At 42.1% G+C, this 20402-nt stretch overlaps 1 protein-coding gene across 5 annotated transcripts in view; it reads right to left on the bottom strand.

The window, feature by feature from the left end:
- BTBD10 (BTB domain containing 10) overlaps nucleotides 1-19201 on the bottom strand; it is a 67236-nt gene extending 48035 nt beyond the window's left edge. For 4 of the 5 annotated variants that reach the window (XM_058663345.1, XM_058663348.1, XM_058663347.1 and 1 more), the window contains exon 1: nucleotides 18623-18879. The gene's annotated coding sequence lies outside the window, so the exon portion shown is untranslated. Of the gene's footprint in view, nucleotides 1-18622; nucleotides 18880-19093 lie in introns of those variants that run through there. The other variant, XM_058663346.1, reaches the window with a different exon arrangement.
- Between the last annotated feature and the right edge of the window lie 1201 nt (nucleotides 19202-20402).

Raw genomic sequence — 20402 nt, 5'->3', positions numbered from 1 at the left:
CACAGATCATTACTATTGGTTAATACTATCTGGAAACAGTGTCCAGGGAGTAGCTTTTATGAAGATTTTGTCATAACTATTCCCCTGTCCCTTTTTTGGACAGTAATATCCAAGAGAAGGGCAAGTCACTGTTGTAGTCTTTGGAGAGGTGAGTTCTAGATTATTTTGAATTTAGATTATTTCTGAAAGATCAGAAATTATTTTTATGATTTTCCATGAAGTATAACACAAACTCATAAACTAACTGACAATATGAAATCATTTTTTGGGAAAATAAAAAACTGGAGGAGCTCAAGTGACAAGGTGGTACAAAGATCATGACAGGAACAGAGCAACAATAGAAGTAATTAAAGGAAAAGGAAATTAGAAGGATAAAGAGGAGCCTACCGCTAATGAAGCTGAGCAAAGTGATCGTGCAAGCTTCTCACAAAAAATATTTAAGCACAGATATGTTATCTCTTACATTTATATTTAAAAGCACTGGAAAGTGTTCCAAACCAAATAATAATGAAAGAAGAGTTTACTCTTGAAAAACTACAACTGCGTAAGAGCAGAATCTCAAATTTAGTTTGAGGGGCCCGGCATGATAGCATAGCAGTAAAAGTCCTCGCCTTGCCCGCACCAGGATCCCATATGGGCACCGATTCTAATCCCAGTGGCCTTGCTTCCCATCCAGCTCCCTGTTTGTGGTCTGGAAAAGCAGTTTAGGATGGTCCAAAGCCTTGGGACCCTGCACCCATGTGGGAGATCCAGAAGAGCTCCTGGCTTCCGACTGGCTCAGCACCAGCCATTGCAGCCGCTGCGGAGTGAACCATCAGACGGAAGATCTTCCTCTTTGTCTCTGCCTCCTCTCTATATATCCGCCTTTCCAATAAAAATAAATAAATCTTTTTAAAAAAACAAGTTTTCCGGCGCCGTGGTCTAGTGGCTAAAGTCCTCGCCTTGAATGCCCCAGGATCCCATATGGGCGCCGGTTCTAATCCCGGCAGCTCCATTTCCCATCCAGCTCCCTGCTTGTGGCCTGGGAAAGCAGTCGAGGACGATCCAAGGCTTTGGGACCCTGCACCCGCGTGGGAGACCTGGAAGAAGTTCCAGGTTCCCAGCTTCAGATTGGCACGCATCGGCCGTTGCGGCTCACTTGGGGAGTGAATCATCGGATGGAAGATCTTCCTCTCTGTCTCTCCTCCTCTCTGTATATCTGACTTTGTAATAAAAAATAAATCTTTAAAAAAAAAAGTTTCATCAAATTTAGTTTGAGATTCATTTGCTAAATGCCTTCCCTGTCCCCAACAAATACTGTGATGGAGCCATTGTGGTCACTTGGGGAGTAAACCAGCAGATGGAAGATCCTTCTGTCTCTCCTCTCCGTAACTCTGACTTTCCAACAAAAATAAATAAATCTTATCTAAAAAGTACCCATTATAGACATATTCCAAAAAAAAATCTACCCTCCAAAAAAAATCTCTGGAAAATAAAGTGATGACTAAAAATAATTTAGGTAGCCTAGTGAAAACTTAAGGGAATAAACAAGAAAATTCAGTTTTAGTTACCAACAATAGCAACTAAAATGAAAAAAAAAAACAGATGAGCACAACAGCAGATTGAGAAGAAAAATGAACCTGCAGAAACAGTGAGACAACATGTAATGATTCAATATGCAAGCAACCAGAATGATCTTCTGACACATACAACATGGATGAATCTGAAAAACACTAGCTAAGTGAGAAGCTAGGCTGAAGATAAAGTCTAGAAATATCACGCAGAGGGCCCGGCGGCGTAGCCTAGCGGCTAAAGTCCTCGCCTTGAACGCACCGGGATCCCATATGGGCGCTGGTTCTAATCCCGGCAGCTCCATTTCCCATCCAGCTCCCTGCTTGTGGCCTGGGAAAGCAGTCAAGGACGGCCCAAAGCTTTGGGACACTGCACCCGCGTGAGAGACCCCGAAGAGGTTCCTGGTTCCTGGCTTCAGACTGACGCGCACCGGCCGTTGCGGTCACTTGGGGAGTGAATCATCGGACGGAGGATCTTCCTCTCTGTCTCTCCTCCTCTCTGTATATCCGGCTTTGTAATAAAATAAATAAATCTTTAAAAAAAAAAAGAAAGAAATATCACACAGCTATGAACAGTTGCTGAATCTACAGGGGGACTTGCTTCTACTGTATCCCCTCTCTTACTATTTGAATTTCTCTGAGATTTATTTATCTTGGTTGGAAAGGCTGAGTTACAGAGAAAGAAACAGATCTTTCATCTACTGGTTCACTACCCAGATGGCCACAATGGCAGGAACTGGGCAGGTTCGAAGCCAGGAGTTTCTTCTGGGTCTCCCACGTGGGTTCACGAGGCCCAAGGACCTGGGCTATCTTTCATTGCTTTCCCGGCAATCAGTAAAGAGCTAGATCAGAGTTGGAACAACTGAGACTTGAACCAGTTCCCTATGGAATCCTAGAAAAGCAGACAGAAACTTAGCCCATTATGTCATAGTGCCGGCCCTGTTACTACTAAAATTTTTCTACAGTGTTTTCATAATGATAAATACCACAGAGGTCAATAATGAAGCATGTGGAGGTGATTTTATTTTAAATTTTTTTCCTTGTTTAAACTTTTTTTTTAAGATTTATTTTTATTGGAAAGGCAAATCAGATTTATGAACAAGAGAGACAGAAAAATCTCCCGTCCACTGTTTCATTCCCCAAATGGCCGCAATGGACAGAGCTGAGCTGATCTGAAGTCAGGTACCAGGATCTTCAAGGTCTCCCACACAGGTGCAGGGTCCCAGTGCTTTTGGCCATCCTCTACTGCTTTCCCAGGTCACAGGCAAGGGGCTAACATCTGGAATATGAATCAAAACCGGTGCCCATATGGGATCCTGGTGCTTGGAGGTGGAGGATTATTAGCCAATTAAACCATTGTACTGTTCAACCTCCTCGCTTAATCTTACTCCTTAAGTCTGGTTCTTTACCTTTTTGGATTGCTAACATATAATCAACAAGCACGCATTAGCAAAATGTTTCTGTGTTAAGCCTCCCATTAGACCATAAGACTCTAGAACAAGGATAAAGTATGATTTGTTTTTTGTTCCCACAGCCTAGCATAAGTTATAAACAAGTTTTTCAAAATATTTTAACTCTTCAAGATGGAAGGAAGGGCTTTTTACTTAGCAATCACTAGTATAGAGGATATACAAATTATTAAGATTTCCAAGGAATGGTTCAATTCTAGTTGCTTATAAGAATATTATCTTTGGAACTGTATCATGATAATAAGATGTAAAAATTTTAAAAAGATTATTATCATATAATTACACATTTTAGCTGTGGCAAATAGCACCAATCACATGAATCTTCGCATGAGCAAAAATTACAATAATTCAGATGAGATCGGGCACGTTCAGGGTAGTATGGCCGTAGACCAAAAAAATTACAATAATTCAAATGCCAATGCTTGCTCTAGTAAAATACCTATCAGGGACGCAGGAATAAAGGAAGTTGGCCCCATGACATCTAGGCTAAACCTACCTCTGCTGCACCAGCACCCCATTTCAGTGCCAGTTCATGTACTAGCTGTTCCATTTACAATCCAGCTCCCTTCTGATGGCCTGGAAAAGTAGCAGAGGTTAGCTCAAATGCTTGAGCCCCGGAACCTACATGGGAGACCCCGAGGGAGCTCCTGGCTTCAGGCCTCGAATATGCTCAGCTCTGACCACTGTGGCCATCTGGGGAATGATCCAGCAAATGGAAAATCTCTCTCTCTCTTTCTCTCACTCTTTCTCTTACTGTAACTCCACCTTTCAAAGAAAAACAAACTAAATCTAAATAAAAAATCTAAATAAACCTAAAAAATCTAAATAAATTAAGAAAAAATAAACTAAATCTAAATAAATAACAGGAGAAAAACTATAACATTCCTGTAAATACTTTTAAGATACTATCAAAAGAGCTCCAAGTTTCCCAAAAACATTCTGATGCCTAGATATATCATAGAGTAGCTCTTTCAATTGTCAAGGTTTACCCTTCCCTAATGTGGCAGTTAAAATAATACTTCCATAGATTTCATTCAAATTTTACTGCTTTAATCAGGATGTCAATACTTCAAGAAAGATTTTCATTTGTTTTTCTTGCCCATCTCAAACGTCCCAATGTCTAAAATCTTTAAAAATTTCAGGCATCGGGCCGGGCAGCGTGACCTAGCGGCTGAAGTCCTCGCCTTGAACGCACCGGGATCCCATATGGACGCCGGTTCTAATCCCGGCAGCTCCACTTCCCATCCAGCTCTCTGCTTGTGGCCTGGCAAAGCAGTCGAGGACGGCCCAAAGCTTTGGGACCCTGCACCTGCGTGGGAGACCCGGAAGAGGTTCCTGGTTCCCGGCATCAGATCGGCGTGCACCGGCCGTTGCGGCTCACTTGGGGAGTGAATAATCGGACGGAAGATCTTCCTCTCTGTTTCTCCTCCTCTCTGTATATCTGACTGTAATAAAATAAATAAATCTTTAAAAAAAAAAATTTCAGGCATCAACAAGTACTTATACTAGATGATTAGCAGTGTAAATAGCTAGATTCTGTTAATAGTTTTAGCTTTTAAAAACTTACTGACAGGCTTACTTTTTAATATTCTAAAGAAAAATCTTAGTGTTTCGTTTTCTATGCTTACAATGCTATTTTCATGATCTACTGTGGCCATGTAGTACTGCCTTCAAAACTAGAAATACATTGAAGCAAATCACCTTGACACACTTACTTTATATAGTATAAGCTACTATAAGCTGATGATGTGACTAAATTAAAGGAGATTAAACAAAGTTAAACTCTAAATAGTATTTTTCCCCCAAGATACTTTATTAAAAATGCTATTTTTCACATAAGCATTGCCTTACTCTTTTTTTTTACCAAGTTATTACTCTTACCTTCCACTCTTATCAGGTTTTGATTATCTGTATATCTGCTATCAACTTAATAGGCTAGGAAAGGCTCTATATAGGATTTCAGTTCTGTACAGACTATAGTTGCACCCAATAGAACTTCATGTGATAATGGAATTGATCTATATGTGCAATGTCTAGAAAGTACCTCTTTGCTATATAACAGGTACTTGCAATATTTTTACTAAATACAAATGTAGAACTATAATTTTCATTTTCCTTTTTAAAGACAGTCACCATATTTGCCAGAACAAAGATCAGCAGATCTGAGCCCTCTCCAAAGTCCTTTCCTCTAAATGTTTTATTTTACAGAATTTAAAATCTATCTTGAGAAAATAATGGCTCACAAAAGAAACTCTTTACCCATCTTATGTCTCAGTATTACAGGTAGAGCTTCATTTTAATAAAATAAAATTTTTCTCTTATATTAAAAATTTTGGAATTAAGCCTTACTATAGTAAGTAAAAGCCTGTGGAACATGAACAGAAAACCAGCAAACAGAATAAAACGTTCAGAAATAGGTTCCTAAAGCACAAAGAAGTGCGATATGTGCCAAAGCATTCTCTCAAGTCATCTGATGAAAAGAAAGTACTGGAACAATTACATAAACATCTGGAAAAACATAAAATGAATTCATACATCAAAAGAATAAAAATTCTAACTGTAAAAACTGAAATCATTCAAAAGCAGAAAATAGAAGGTGATTTCCCTTGTAATACGAAAGGAAGGGAAGCCATTCCTACCTGAACATGCAAAAATAAAAACTTTTGAGGGGAGGCTACTTAGTTGCAGAGCAAGCCGATCCTCTGCCTGAGGTGGGGGCATCCCATGTAGGCACTAGAGTTCAAGTCTCGGCAACTCCACTTCCAATCCAGCTTTCTGCTGGTGGCCTGGGAAAGCAGCAGAGGATGGCCCAAGGCCTTGGGTCTGTGCACTAACTTGAGAGACCCTGAAGAAGCTCCTGGCTTTGGATCAGCTCAACTCTGGCAGTAGTGGCCATTTGGGGAGTGAACCAGCAGAGGAAGATCCCTCTCTGTGTAACTCTGGCTTTCAAGTGAAGATGAATACATTTTAAAGCACTGTTCTGGTCTTATATATGAAATTATGCTCAATCTCACTGTTAAAGTGAAATTCAAATTAACTCTCGAATTTTGGCCATATATTCTGTTGGTGAGAGTGCAGAGAAATATTTTCTACATATTCTCATACTGCTGATGGAATGATGAAAGGATAATTAGGGGCCCAAGGCAACAGCTCAATGACTGATTATGCCCCCTACAAGTGCCAGAATCCCATATAGGTGTCAGTTTGTGTCCCAGCTGCTCCATTTAGCTTCCAGCTCCCTGCTTGTGGCCTGGGAAAGCAGTCGAGAATGGCCCAAATCCTTTGGGACCCTGCACCCACATGGGAGACCCAGAAGCTGCTGCTGGCACCTGGCTTCAGGTCAGCTCAGCTCCAGCTGCTGTAGCCATTTGGGGAGTGAATCAGAGGATGGGAGATCTTTCTGTTTCTCCTCCTGCTCATAAATCTGATTTGCCATTCCAATAAAAATAAATTAATCTGGGCCTGGTGCAGTAGCCTAGCAGTTGAAGTCCCGGCCTTGCACATGCCAGGATTCCATATGGGCATTGGTTTGTGTTCCGACAGCCTCGCTTCTCATCCAGCTCCCTGCTTGTAGCCTGGGAAAGCAGTAGAGGATGGCCCAAAGTCTTGGGACCCTACACCCACGTGAGAGACCCAGAAAAAGCTCCTAGCTCCTGGCTTGGGATCAGTTCATTTCCAGCCATTGAGTGAATCAGAAGATGGAAGATCTTCCTCTCTGTCTCTCCTCCTCTCTGTATATCTGACTTTCTAATTAATTAAAATGAATCTTTTTTAAAAAATTGACAAAAAATAAACCTTTAAAAAGACAATATAATCCCTGTGAAAAGTATTTTCCAATGTCTAACAATATTTCAGATACACAATAAGAATCTATCCTTAACATACAACTACATATTATCAACAAAATACTTAGTGTAGTACTATCTGTAATGGCAAAATTCCACAAACAATTTGAGTATGTATCAAGGAGTTCATTGGCCCAGGCCGGAGTGCACCTTGGCTACAGCCACCAGAAGACCAAGCTCGTGGCCCCTGCGGACTCGGCTGCAGATGTGGTGGCTGTGAATTGTCCTGGCAGTGGAGTTTGGGGATGTGTGGGTGAGGGCAGCACTGAGGAAGTACATTCCTGGTGAGGAATGACCCCTTGGGGAACTTACATCGACTGGGTCACACTAAGTACAAGTAAATGAGGTGGCTGGGGCTGAGTGGTTTGAAGAGAAGAAAGCCAGAGAACATATCTGGGTCAGACCAGAACACCTGCCCACTGGAAGACCTGAGCTGGGCTAACAGGCATCAATCACAGCTCACCAGTGCACACGAAAGTTATGTCTGGGGTACTCTGCCTTGCAGGACTTGGTCACAGTACCCCCCAGTGTCAGGGCAGTGGGTGGGACATATTAGGCTGGGCCATGACACTAACTGGCACGCAAGGAGAACCGAGGCTGGGGGGAGGCCTTGTGGGGTTACTGGGGTTAGCTCCAATTAGGCTGCAGTTCCTACGGATGTATGTGAAGGCTGAGTGTTTGGTGGGCAGGGTTAGGCTGAGCCACAGCATCCATTGGTTAACGTATGAGATGGGGCTGGGGACAGAACTGATCAGTGTGTGTGTAGGCTGATGTAGGTGATGGACTGTGCTGGACCCTACACTGGCTGGCACACACAAAAGTCAGGTTGGGGTCACCTCAGGTGAGGTTTCTTTGGCGACTCCCCCAGTCAAGATTGTTGACTCAAAACTCCCAACTACAGGGAAAATCACAAGTATCTGTGGTCTGACCTCAGAATGCTTGTATCAGAACTGGGCCTGCTCTTTGCTGAAGCCTATGTGGTGGACAGCATGCCCAGATGCACTTGGGGGACATGACAGCTCACTGAGGCCATGAGTACCATGGCAGAGCATGCAAGGCAGAACAAATTGGACAGATCTCCCGACCAAGCTTTGACACAAGTATCTGGACAAGTAGAGATTCTAAGGTGGTCTACATCAACCAATGAACCTTGGAAGGATTTCTTCAACCTTGGAGCAATGAATCAACAGCATCTCAAAACTACGTAAGCAGTACCCTCAGAACATGATCCACAGTGGGAGTGCTAGGATGACAACTGGCTGTCACCCATCCCCAGGTACTGATGCGGTAAAGCTGGTGAGAACAGCACTCTCCTCCCCTCTCTCACCTTCCCCAGATACAGGAAGAAAAAAATTGGAAGCAATTGTCCTCTCCACTTTCCCCCATACCTCAACCCTCCCGACCCTAATTAGTGTTCTACATGGGCGTACACACAACAGATTATTTTTTGTTATTAGCTTCTCATTACTACAACTGAACACTTTTTTTTAAAGCTTTATTTTTATGTTCATTACACAATCAGATATACAGAGAGGAGGAGAGACAGAGAGGAAGATCTTCCGTCCGATGATTCACTCCTCAAGTGGCCGCAACAGCCGGTGCTGTGCCAATCCGAAGCCAGGAGCCAGGAGCTCTTTCAGGTCTCCCACACGGGTGCAGGGTCCCAAGGCCTCGGACTGTCCTCAAACTGCTTTCCCAGGCCACAAGCAGGGAGCTGGATGGGAAGTAGAGCTGCCGGAATTAGAACAGGCATCCATATGGGATCCCGGTGCGTTCAAGGCGAGAACTTTAGTCACTAGGCCACTGCGCCGGGCCCCCTGAACACTTTTAATATATGCTTCTCATGAAGGAAGCTGGTTTATTTTGGCTCTGGTTTGAGAGGTTCATGGCTCAAGATGAGGTTCATGAAGCTCATGGCTCAAGTCCCACTGGTTTGGCCATCTGGTGAGGCTGCAGGCTAGCAATGGCAAGAGCATGCATGGCGAAACCAGCACATGGCAAATCAGAAAGCAAAGAGCTGAGGAGTATGCTCCTTCTCCATGTCTACGTGGTCACATCACATAAAACCAACATGATTCAATCATGCCCTCAACGCCTCACCTTCACACCTCAAACAGATTAGCTGTCCACTCTTAACCCAGGAACATAAGATTTGGAGGATCGAAACTAGTATCTGCACCACAGCTCTATGCATCCATAAGAAACACAGTAAAAAAGACTACCATATATTAACAGGGATTAACACTCAAAATATAGTCAATAAGTGAGGGGTGGGGAGAATACAGGTAAAGAACAAACACTATATAGTTTTCACCTTTTATGACATAAAAGAGAAGCAAAATAAATACATACGAGCTAGAGTTGTGATGTAAAGGGTTATGTCACAGCTTCTGATACTGACATCCCATGTTAGAGTGCCATTTTGAGTCTCAGCTATTCTACTTCTGGTCTAAGATCTCAAGTATGATGTATGCAGTTATACACCAGCATCTATTTCTGGAGGCCTTAGACAATAAATTAGTTTTTTTTCACATATTTCATCTATTCTAACCCACATATCAATCCTCCAAACCAAGGGATATGATCCCTTTCTAAAAAATGAGATTGGCTTAAAGGGATTATATCACTCTCAACATCAAATAGCCAATAAATAACCTAATCTCCACAGTCAAATTCAGTGTTTCTTTCACAATACAATATTTTCGGGCCCGGCAGCGTAGCCTAGCGGCTAAAGTCCTCACCTTAAAAGCCCCAGGATCCCATATAGGCACCGGTTCTAATCCCTGCAGCTCCACTTCCCATCCAGCTCCCTGGCTTGTGGCCTGGGAAAGCAGTCGAGGACGGCCCAATGCATTGGGACCCTGCACCCGCGTGGGAGACCTGGAAGAGGTTCCAGGTTCCCGGCTTCAGATCAGCGCAGCACCGGCCTGCTGTGGCTCACCTGGGGAGTGAATCATCGGACGGAAGATCTTCTTCTCTATCTCTCCTCCTCTCTGTATATCTGACTTTGTAATAAAATAAATAAATCTTTTTAAAAATATACAATATTTTCCTCTTAATTTTTATACACAATCTATCAAAATGCTGTACCTGAAAAAATGGAAAGTGTTACCACTGGAATTTCAGATCACTAAAAGACAGATAATAGCTTAAGATCCTAAAACATTACTTGGTTAACTATGAGCAGATCCTTTCTTCCTTACTTCTTTTCTCCCCCAAATTACAGACTGCTAAAAAGTTCAAAGTACATCATACAAAAAGTACAGAAGAAAACACATAAATATTATCTGATTCTCAGACAACAGAGGGAATCACAAAACCTCAAAGGAAAACACCTACCAAAATGGCTATGCATAAAACAAGAAATGCACAACTAACCTCTTTATGCCAACATTATTCTTTTATTTTTCCTTCAGATTTATTTATTTGAAAGGTGAAATTACAGAGGAAGAAGCAGAAACACAGAGAGAAATCTTCCATGTGTTTGGTTGACTCTACAAATGGTCCCAATAGCCAGGGCTGCACCAGGCCAAAGAGGACCCTTTGTAGGGCCCCACATGGGTTGCTTTGCCCCTACACTAACATTTCACCAGTGACTTGTGGAAACTCCATCAGGTATTAGAAACCAATTTGAATTCAGAGTAGTTTTTAAGAAATATTAGATTATTATACCACATGCTGATGTGAGTGATAAATGATAAACAAAACTAAAATTTTCACAATCTAAAGGATGAAAGCCTTAAATATATATGTAACATTCACAAATCCACATTTGAAAATCTGAACACCATAATGGAAATTTGGGCAGAATTTATGAGCCAACAATTTACAAAAATACTAATGACCAGTGTCCGCATGGTGGCTTAGAGCATTAAGCTGCTACCTGTGATGCCAGCGTTTGTCTCGATGGCTCCATTTCAGATCCAGCATCTGCCTGGAACTGAAGATGCTGAAGATGGTCCAAGAGTCTGGGCCCCTGCCACCCATGTGGTCGAACCAGAACAAACTCCCGATTCCTGGTTCCTAGATTCAGCCTGGGCTGTCCCTGCTTGTTGTAGCCATGTGGGGAGAGCATCAGGGAATAAAAGATCTCTCTGCAAGTGTCTCTCCTCCTCTCTGTAATTCTGCTTTTCAAATAAATAATCTAAAAAAAAAAAAAAATACGAAGCACAAAAAAGAATAAAAACCTTCCCAAATCACTCACAACATAAGAAACCTAAGTTAAATACAGCGTTTAACTTATCAAAGATACATATTTTTAATAACCACTGATGGCTTATGTTCTGGGATAATGGGTACTCAAGTTCAGGAGAATTTAAATTTATTCTGGAGAGTCATACTTTGACATGAGAATTCTACCATTCTTCTAAAAATTTATTGAAAAGTTTTTATCAAATCATTTACATCAGAAAAGGTCTAAAGTTTCAACAGTAGGGCAAAGAGAAAATAAATACAACATTAGTATAGAACAGAATGTAACAGGAAAAATAGTTTCCAAGAAATTCTTAGTTACAAGTTACACAAGAAATTCACATATATGAATTTAATATCTCAAAATAAAATAAGTCGTTACATACAGAACAATCCCAATTTTTCAGTGTGTATGTATATGCACACACATTTATAAATCTGTGCCTGGAAATAATAATTATCACAAAAAATATACAATCAAAAAAATACACTCCAAACAGCAAAGTATGATTATAATTTAAAATGCTCTTAGAAAAGTATTCATAATTTCTAATCAAGTAATTCTTTATTTAGTTGATTCATTATGGTAGACTTTTTACTTCAGCTAAATAAAAATTGCAATTTGTGACAAAAGATATCTTTAGATCATTACTTTGAACTCCAAAGCTAAAAAATAAGTAATTGACCTTCCTTATGTGTAGGTTCCACATCAACTAATTTAACCAAGCATAGAAATATTCTGTACGGATCAGAAGAAATATTCTGGGGGAAAAAATTGTTTATAATGAACACCCACAGACTTCTGTTGTCACTATTCTCTAACGGGGGTGGTGAACTTCTTTCTACCAAGGATCATTTGGATATTTATAACACCATTTGTCATTTGCAGGCCATTCAAAATCAACTTAAAAATTAATCTGCTCTAGTTACTGACTCTTCAGCCCTTCCAAGGGCCGCCTTCACAGACCAGACCAAATGATGTTGAGGGCCTTTAAGGCCCCTGGAGGGATTTTCTCCAACCCTTCAATATTCTCCATCCCTTCAATATATTCAAACGATTATTTCCATGACAGCTATAAGGATCAGGCAGTAAAACTAAGTTAAAGGTTAAAATACATGGGAGACAGTGAATTGGCATTTGTACATACTACAATATTTTAAGTAAGGCACGTAAACTGCATATATTGGTATTGGATTTCGGCATTTATAAGGGTCCTGAAACCAATCCTAGGCAGATACCAAGGTATGACTGTACCATGTAATCTCTCTACATTTTTAAACAGAATATCACTGATGGAGTGAAAAGAGATGTTTTTATCGTCAAAGATACCTTTCTATCTTCAGAAATCTATGGTGACATCCAGTCAAATATTTGACACCAAATCTTCCCTCTTTATGCTCTATTATTTTAAATGCAGGTTGCATATCCTTTACCTGAAATGCCCAGGACCAGAAGCATTTTAGAAACTGGAGATTTTCAAAGTTTGAAATATTGGCATAGACTATCTTTAGAGCATCCCTAATCAGAAAATTCAAGATCTGAGCAGATTTTTTGGATTAGGGATCCTCAATCTACATTTGGTTCACTGTATTTTTATGCCTTTGCAACCAAGACTCTCAATCCTCTTCGAGAGAACATCCCTTTGACTTCTGATTGCTCGTCTTCTATCCACTAGTTTAATATTCTGATTTTCTTTGCAGGTATTAGTTTCAAGGATCCCAAGAAAAACAGCGCTAACCATACATTAGGGAAGTAAAACTTTAACATGAGCCTTAATTAATATTCTATTAAAGACATAAAGCTTTACACGAGTATCCCATATTAAAAAAAAAATTCAGAATCCTTAAACTCTTAAGATTTTGGAATGTTTCCGATTTCAGGTATTTCTTTAAGATTTTGGAATCTCTCTATAAGGAGATATCTTGTAGATGGGACACAAGTCTAAACATGAAACTCATGTTTCCTACACACCTTATGTAAATGGCATTAAAATATCTTTTATGACATTTTAAATAACTTCATGCTTGAAATAAAGATGGCATTCACTGAAAAATCATACTTATGCGCATACTGGTACTCAAAAAGTTTTAGATTTGGAATTTTTAGGTTAGGGATAATTAAAATGCAGTATTCTTCCAGCAAAAAAAAAAATCCATTACTGTCTTTTTCTTCATTAATTTTAGTTAGGAAGCAACAAACAAAACAGATACATAAAGATAAAAATACGACTAAAACAAATGTACAATAAAGCTTATTATCCCTTTGTAAACATAACCTATTAAAACTATAGGTTTTCCATTTTCTTCCTCCTCCTAAGAGTCCAACATATTCAGCTACATTTTCCATACAGATGATCAGAGAATGTCTATCTCAGAATGAGAAATTACGGGCCTGGCAAGGTAGCCTAATGGCTAAAGTCCTCGCCTTGAATGCACCAGGATCCCCTATGGGCACTGGTTCTAGTCCCGGCGGTTCTGCATCCCATCCAGCTCCCTGCTTATGGCCTGGGAAAGCAGTCAGGGACGGCCCAAAGCCTTGGGACCCTGCACCCGCGTGGGAGACCTGGAAGAAACTCTGGGTTCCTGGCTTTGGATTGGTTCAGCTCTGGCCGTTGTGGCCACTTGGGAATGAACCAGCGGATGAAAGATCTTTCTGTCTTTCCTCCTCTCTGTATATCCACCTTTCCAATAAAAATAAATTTAAAAATCTTTAAAAAGAAAAAAAAAAACCTCCCTAACAGGAACTCCTTAACAAAATTAACATACAGCTCATTCTTCACATCTCTTTCAAAAGCAAGAAAGTTAATACTAACCTAACCTGAACTAAGTAGTCAGAGCTAAAATGAAGAAAACCTATTGTGTAAACCCTCAAAGCAAGTATGTTGTCCAGTCTGTGCATGAATCAAGATAAATTTAGAAATAAAAGGCAAATACTTCTAGCCTACTACTTCACCCTTCCCCTCAGGGAGGACATTAACCTTGCGTTCTGTATACCTGAGATCTACCTCACTAAAGCCTGATCTCTGAAGTTCCATTCCCTACAATCAGATGTACCAGTCAGACTATGCGATAAAAGAACTTCATACTAATAGGTAAATGAATTCCACAAAGCTGATTTCCACAACTGTCATTAAGTTCTTATATGTATAAGATACACTATGTATAATAAGTATACTTATACTATGTGTAAGTTCTACTATGTAAAAAATCTATTTTTAAGATATTCCAATTTTAACAAATGAAAAGTGCCTCTTACAAGAAAGACCTAACCTAAATCAGTGTTTCCATGGGCAATGTTAGGAAAAGGCACAAGAGTTCCGCATTGTACCACACTTGGCCCATCGCATTCCCTTGCTAACATTCCCATCCCCAATCTGTCAGTGAATGAAATCCAACGGATCAATCATTTTTTCTAGTCATCAATGTCTTGGAAAACAATGTGGGATGGTATAGCAAATTACACTAAAAATTTTCAAATCCTAAGATAGCTTATATGGTCTTTTTAATGTAATTTTACATATTAGATTAGGATAAAATAGTGTCTAAACAAATTAATTTCCTGGGAAGAAATCTAAACATCACCTTTGATCAGATAATTCAATTATAAGCATCCAGAAGGTTTTTTTCTTCTTCAGTTATATCCATGGCTAAAATGATACTACAGTAATCCCTATTTATGCATAGAAGATATACTCCCATATCTTGGGGTGAAAAGGGGTAGGGAATTCCAAAACCGGAAATACTATACTTTGTTCAATTTTATATGGCATTAAGTACAATTTCACAAAGAATGCCAAAGATAAACACATTAAAATTCTGAATCAAAATCAGTACAAAAAACATTTCCAACTTATATAAACTATTTGCTATTTTATAAATTTTACTCTCTCTTGGCTCAGCACATTAACTCAACTGCCTAACTGTCCACCCCAAGCACCGTTATCACATATGAGCATTGGTTCATGTCCCAGCTGCTCCACTTCCCATCCAGCTCCCTGCTTATCACCTGGCAAAGCAGTCGAGGACGGCCCAAAGCCTTGGAACCCTGCACTCATGTAGGGGAGACCCTGAAGAAGCTCCTGGCTCCTGGCTTTTGATTGGCTCAGCTCCAACTATTGAGGCCACTTGGGGAGTGAACCAGCAGATGGGAGATCTTTCTCTCTTTGTTTGCTTCTCTATGTAAATCTGACTTTCCAATAAAAATAAATCTTTAAATAATAACAATAATAACTTAAGAATGAAATACAATGGGCCCAGCGCAGTGGCCTAGCGGCTGAAGTCCTCACCTTGAACGCCCCGGGATCCCATATGGGCGCCGGTTCTAATCCCGGCAGCTCCACTTCCCATCCAGTTCCCTGTTTGTGGCCTGGGAAAGCAGTTGAGGACGGCCCGAGGCCTTGGAACCCTGCACTGGTGTGGGAGACCTGGAAGAAGTTCCTAGTTCCTGGCTTCGGATCGGCGCAGCACTGGCCGTTGCAGCTCACTTGGGGAGTAAATCATCAGATGGAAGATCTTCCTCTCTGTCTCTCCTCCTCTCTGTATATCTGACTTTGTATTGAAAATAAATAAATCTTCAAAAAAAAAAAAAAAAAAGAATGAAATACAATGTGTGTTAATAAGAGTTTGTAGCAGAGGATGGCCCAAAGCCGTGGGACCCTGTACTTTGGGACCTGCGGAATCTCTTGGCTCCTGACTAGCATAGCTCATGCCTTTGCAGCCACTTGTGGAGTGAATCAGCAGATGGAAGATGTCTCTCTATCCTTCTCTCTGTAAAATCTGTCTTTCCTTTAAAAATAATCTTTTAAAAATACTAAATCTATAAAATTTAATTTCTCAACACCTTTCAAAACATAATTGAAGAACGTATAATACTTTAATAAATATGAAAGTATATACATGAATAAAAAAAAATAGAAAAAAGAAACTAAAACCATGCTAACTCAAATACCTAACAAATGACACACAAATTGTTTTCTGAATCCTCTTAGAAATCTATTTCCTTAAGAATTATGAAATATAAATAGGGTATCAAAAATAAGCTACAAGACTGGTGCAGCGGCATATGACTAATCCTCCGCCTGCAGTGGCGCCATCCCATATGGGTGCCAGGTCTAGTCTCATCTGCTCCACTTCTGATCCAGTTCCCTGCTTATGGCTCAAATCCATGGGCCTCTGCACCACATGAGAGCCCCAGAAAAAGCTCCAGGCTCTAGGCTTCAGACTGGCTCAGGTTTGACCTTTGCGGCCATTTAGGAAGTGAACCAGTGGAGGAAAATTCTCTTTTCTCTTTGTGTGTAAATCCGCCTTTCAAATAAACAAATCTTTTAAAAATATTAAAAATAAATATACTCCAAGATATGCGCTGGGTGCTAGAAGCTTCAGAGTCTAGAACAAATGTTTTTTTCAACATGTACACTGAAAAAGTGTAAATAATATAAAGTAGGCACAGCAAGAAATTAACAATGAAATAGAATGATCATAATATCATCTTCACATTATTGAGTTTAGGTCTTTGCAAACTCTGTATACTTATTCCTTTACTGAGGACTTTTACTCCTTCACTTACATGAAACACTTAAAATCTTCTCCTTGGGACACCCAGTCAGCATCACTACTTATATGCTTTGGAACGATTGTTAAAGGATACTTGAATATAAGCACTGCCATACACACAGTGTGATAAGCAAGTGACTAACAGGTGTAGTACCACACAGAGTGTAGACATGCTCAACCAAGGAACCAGTCAAATGCTGAATTTCAACACTCTATCCAGAACTACACACAATCTGAGATGATGACAAAACTGTTTCAAAAACATTATGTGGAAAATTCCAGAAACAGTTGAAAATGGGTAACTGAAGCCATGGAAAACAAAATCACAAAAAGGGATCACTGTAGAAGTACCAGTTCAATTTGTCCTACTATATTTAGAGGCTATTAATCCTATCTCCCAGTTCAATTAGACGGCATGTCCTCCAAGTCCTCTTGAAATTCAAGCGTGCTATAAACCTACTTTTTCTTTTAGTTGTAAAATTCATTAATTCTGACCTATAACAGAGCCCATAAATTGGAGGACAGATTACAAGTGAGTTTAATTGGGCCACATGAAATCATTTTAAGTCAGCTAATTAAGATTTCTTTAAAAATAAAGAAACTTCAGAACACAAAAATCTAATTTTCCTGTTCACTCCTGAGAAGACTGAGCCCATATTCCTGTTATGACACTCGTCAGGTAGACATGAATACCGGATGTTGCTTTTTAGAGAAAGCATAAACTAATACATTTCATTCTCATTATCTGATTAGCTCACAAAGGCAAATGAATTTATTACAAATGTATCCCTCTGAAAGTTGCATATTTTCCAGATCACTGCTATACTTGACACCAAGTCACCTAAATGTAAAAAGCCACAAAGTAAACCACAGTGGTTTGCAATTCAGTTAATAATAATAAATCCACCAGGCTTAGAAGGGTGAAGAACAAAATTCAGACTTGTACAAGGATAAAATACAGAAGACAAAAAAAAAAATCCATCTGGAAGCTTTTCTGAGAGTGAGAAAAAAAAAAGCTGCAAGTACTCAAAAAACAGTGTGGAGACACAAAAAGCTTTCCTGATGGAACCCTGTGTTAGCGCGTGGCTCCTTACCACACACACTCCACACTCAGAGCCTCCCTTCCCCAGGCTGCCTATCCACCTAGAAGAGCATCAGTTAGCTCACCAAGTCTGAGAAATGTTACCAAAATTCATAAGATGCCACTGACACTTTCAAAAGTAACTCTCATATACTCTCTTTTAGCCAGTATTAATCCAAGTAAAACCAATATACTGCGCTTTTTTTCAAATTATTAAAATTAAAACCACGGAGACTCAAAGGTAAAAATTGTGAAATCGTTTCCAGGCAAGTGAAGCCCTAGCCTCGGCATGTCTGGACTGGTGACTTCTCACACCACACACACTGACAACACTGAGGACAAAACAGAAGGCAATCTTGAGCCCCAGGGGGGCTCACGCCGGCCCACAGCCATCAAAGTACACAGTGAGGGGGGCTCCCTCTCTCCACCCCATTCTCGAGGATTCGGAACCCTTTCCGGGCAAGTTTTGGCGAGACAAGGCTTTACCACAGGTGACAACTGTCCTAGCCTAAAACCACGCGGCGCGTTACTAGTCTCCCCTCCGCCCAAGGAGGACCACCCACCCACCGCCTCATCCCCTATTGTGATGCGCCCTCCACAGGATGTCTCTGGGTTAGCCCCGAGATGACAGGAAAGGGGCGGGGCACGGCATTACTCTGCCCTGGATAGGAGGGATGAAGGGATCGCCTCCATCCCTGGGGAGAGGCCTCCGGACTCCCAACCCCGAAAGCAGCAGCCCCTAAACTCAAGCCCGAGCCCTGCCTCTCGGTACCGGCGGGGCCGGCGGCCGGAGCGCGCAACGCCACCCACGCTCTCCGACCAGCGTCCCGCTCCCGGCGCTCACGCCCAGAGTCGCCCTCCTCCGTCCCCTCCACGCTCAGCCTCTCGCCGCCCCCACCCACTTCCCCCAGCTGAGCCCAGGCACCCTCGCACCTGTAGTGCCCCCGTGAGCGTCCGCGGAGGATCCAAGCAAAGGCCGACGCCAGCGACACCTCTGCTTCCTCCTCAACCGGATCCCTCCAGAGCTTGGCTGTGGAGGCGGCCGCTCCGGCGGCTGCGCCTACCAGAGCCGCCGGGGCAGGTTGCAGGCCGGCTCCTCAGCTGCTTCTCGCGAGAGGCCGCACTTCTAAGAGGCGAGGCTAAACTGAGTTCTCGCGAGAATGGCGGCTCTCCTCCCGGGGTGGGGTGGAGCGTCCAGCACCCGGGTGGTTGAGGGAACGGCAGGCTCAGGTGGGCGCCGGGCTCAGCTGAGGGAAAGGCGCCGCGCGCCTCTGACACACGTCAGCGCGGGATGCGCCTGGAACCTGCCAACCGTCACTCCCAACCCTTCTAACCCCACGTTTCCCCCTTAACTTGCGTTAGAAAAAAGCTTGCGGAGTCCCCAGTCCAGAGTTGGAGACATACCTGTGGGACTGTTCAGAGGCGAGCGAACCCCGAGGTCGGCTCCGGCGGGTCGGCTAGCCGGCGTGGGGCGACTGGAGCAGACGGGAGGCAGTCGTCAGGAGGAGCGCTTTGCTTTCCCTGGCGTCCGCCGCTGCTTCTTTTTGAACGTTCTGTTGGCGGGAACGAGCTTGCCAGCTGCAACTCCTGTAGAACTCAGGGAAACACCCAGACGGCATTTGCTCCTTCTAGACAGAGGGTCGCCAAGTAGTAGAATTTAAGTCATTCAGCATCGCAGAGACTACGGTGTTCAAATGTTGGACTATGAAAACGGAATTGGGGTGTGAGAGAAAAGGCAAGGGGAGACAGCGTCCCTACGGTGGAAGCTCGCGCGCTGGGAGCGGGAAACACGGGAAGAGAAGTGGGTCATCTCATCATGATGTGGTAAACGCCAGCTGCTCGCAGTGAGCAGAGGAGAATCACCTGTTGGCCCTACCTAACAGCTTGAGATGAGGAAGCACGCCGGGGAGTTGCTTTTGAGCCAGGATGAGTAAGAGCTCACCTGTTTTTGAGACCAGGCGGAAGGGCGTTGCAAGAAGAGGAAATCAAAGAGGAAGAAAGCCGGGTTTGGGTAGTTTGATATGAAAACAGATTTCGCAGAAAGAATTGATTTGTTGAAAGACCTTTCATCATTGTTCAGCTCCGAATGGAACATTTCCTGCCTCCAACGTGATACGCTTAGGACTGCCCAAACCAGTGTTTTTATGCTGCCCAGGGCTGGACGGTTGCAATGGTGAGCAACACTTTCCTCCTTTGAGAACACTTAGAAGGCGGGAATCAATGCTTATTGTCACAGCTGTTACCAGAAATGCCCGGTGGGTTCTTTCCTCAGCTTAGTATAGAAATAAAAAGCCGGGAATCTGTTGCAGACAGAAAAGTTTATTTGTGAAGGGACCAGGTGAGCAGGGAAGGGAGGGAAGGGGAAAGCACCTCCGAAAAGCCGGGAGGTGGGGTGCCTCTCGAAAGGGGAGGGAGAGAGAGACACCAAAGATTTGAGGAAGGGTCTTGGGATTTTATGCCTTTCTTGACCCCTCCTTGTTGGGCGGGGAAGCTACACATAAGATGTTCCCCACTGGTGGTCTCATAATTATAAAATGGGTGGGCGATGCTGGTGCCGCCTACCTGCAGGTGTGGCCAAGACCTCATTAGGCCTGGATGGTCTCAGCAGCCATCGTGCTAAATTAGAAACTACGAGTAATCTTTGAGGATGGCTAAGAGGAAGTTCTAACACAAATTTTGACATCCACATTCTCTCATGGAGAAACTTAAAATT

Source organism: Ochotona princeps, chromosome 4, assembly GCF_030435755.1.
Source record: "Ochotona princeps isolate mOchPri1 chromosome 4, mOchPri1.hap1, whole genome shotgun sequence".
NCBI lineage: Eukaryota > Metazoa > Chordata > Mammalia > Lagomorpha > Ochotonidae > Ochotona > Ochotona princeps.
Note: the sequence above shows the minus strand (reverse complement) of the source record. Positions and strands in the feature narration are given on the sequence as shown.